Source organism: Crocodylus porosus, unplaced genomic scaffold (assembly GCF_001723895.1).
Source record: "Crocodylus porosus isolate Cpor-Errol unplaced genomic scaffold, CroPor_comp1, whole genome shotgun sequence".
NCBI classification, from domain to species: domain Eukaryota; kingdom Metazoa; phylum Chordata; order Crocodylia; family Crocodylidae; genus Crocodylus; species Crocodylus porosus.
Genome location: NW_017728916.1, coordinates 11,190,649 through 11,192,915, shown reverse-complemented (window position 1 = coordinate 11,192,915; position 2,267 = coordinate 11,190,649).

The following is a 2,267-nucleotide window of genomic DNA, read 5'->3' as shown; positions in this document are numbered from 1 at the left end:
TCTCCAGCCCGGCGCTGCAGCAGGTGTGCGGCCGCCGCCCGGTCTTAGCGCCCGCTTCGGGGCGGGGCGGGGCGCGCAGCGGCGGGGTTCTCGGCCGTTACCCTCGCCTCGCCTCTCCCCTGCGCTCTCCTGCCTCACTCCCCCGTCCCCTGCCGACTGCTTCCCCCCCAGCCGCAGACCTGGCGGGGCGCGTCCGACCGCCAGCGCTGCCCGCCCCTGGCTGACAGCCGCTGAGCCAAGCGCAGCAGGCGGCTTCCGCAGCCCCAGGCCGGCTGCTGCCTCAGCCTAGCTCGAGGGGCGGAAATCTTCCTCCCCGCTTGGACCGGGCCCACTTTCCACGGCCAGACGGTGAGGGGCGGCACAAGCCGGGTGGGTAGGCGCCGCGTGGGCACAACTGGCTCCGGGGGGTTGTAGCAGGCGGCCACGAGCCTCTGGGTAAGCCGAAGTGAGGCCCTAAAACAAAAAACCTAGGGTTTTCTCTCCCCCTCCCATCAGGGGTAGAGAACCACTGCCCAACCGATGAAGTATGAGGCCTTTGGGGGCCCGTTCCCTCTTCAGCAGTTCCCTAAAGTTTACTTTAAAGAAACTCGCCCTTGCCTCCCCTAAGACTGCTGCTTACTGGTGCTTCCCTCCTTGTGTCCAAACATTCTCTGTACCTGAGAGTTTGGGGCAGATAGGGTAGCTCCGTCCAAAAAAGAAAAATGCTCCTGTGCTATTTGAAGAGACACTAGAGGGACCCTTTGCTCCCCCCCAGCAGGTCAAGGTGTTTGTGCTCCTTTAGTCAGAGCTCAGCAGTATTCATAGGTCACAGACAGGGGTGTGGCATCACAGCCCCTGGTTCCATTCCACGTCTGTCCTGATCTCTCACATGCCTCAGCCCAGTCCCCGCAGCATCCCTGTCCCTGGCCTCAGGCAGGGATCACTCCTCCCATTCACAAAGATCTGCCTTTTTGAGTGAGTGGGTGCTGGGGTAACTATAACTGCTTTGACAAGACTTTGGAACCTATGAGCATCTTCACTGACAGCCGGATTGCACAGCATGCTCTGTAGTCACCTGCTGGCATCTCTTTTGGTGGGCAGAGATGTGATGCAGCAGTGGAGGACTTGAGGTTGGCCAATTTCTCCTATTTTAGGAAGACAGATTGGGTAGTTTTAAAAGGGCTGTCACTGCAGGCTTCTGCAGCAAGGCTGGCCTGCCAGTTCAAACTTCTGGAGAAACTGCAGTCTGTGGGGACACTGTGCCCACTATTTAAGGCACCTCTGTAGCTCCCTTCATCAAAAAACCATAGCCACATCTTGTACACCATGGTTTGTAAAACATGATCTGTATTTTGTAAAACATAATCTGTATTATACTGCAGGGGAAACCCGACCCAACTTCTGTCCTCAACCCTGCTGCTGATAATCTATCTTTGCCCAAGCACATAGAAATTACAGCACTTTATCACTGAGCTCCAGTCCGGCTTTGCCATTTAGCAAGCCAGTGTAAACATGCAATTAGGTTTTCAGCAACTGTTCCACATTTCTGCTCCAAAGCCTGACAGCAGTGTACCAGGCTGCTGACATTTGAAGTCTTCAAAGGAACTGTGTTCTGATCTCTGATAAGTGGTGGAGAGAACCACTGGCTACCTCATCTATGGGGGTGTTTTCCAAGTACTTTCTAGAAAACGCCCTGTACAAGGGCAATCGTAGAGAAAACCATTATAGTGACTGTATCTGGTCTCTAAACCACATTAGGTGACTATGCTTTCCAAAAGAGCCTTTAGGAAGTAGGCCGTTTTATATGTGCCTTCATGTCAATGGGTTGTTGGTTGTATCTCTGTTGGTCTAAGGACATAGGCAGACAAGGTTCTTTGGGTAGATGTGATATCTCTTATTAGACCAACTAAATAGTTGGAAAAATTGTTCTTTGCAAGCTTTTGTGCACAAACACCCTTCTCCCCATGCCTGCAGAAGGGTGTTTGTGCTTGAAACTTGCAAAGAACAATTTTCCCAACTATTTAGTTGGTCTAATAAGAGATATCATATCTACCCAAAGAACCTTGTCTGTTCATATCCATGGAATCCTCTAAGTGTTGAGAGGTCTATCTGCAGGTTTTTGAGGCACTACAGTACAGCAACATTCATACCTTATCATGACAACACTTTCCTCTCCCAGCATAAAATAATAAAATGTAGGAACCCTACAAAGCATAGCAGACTTCCTCTTCTACATGGGTGCAGCATGATTCTCTGTGCGCAGTACCATCCTCATATAAGCACCCAAG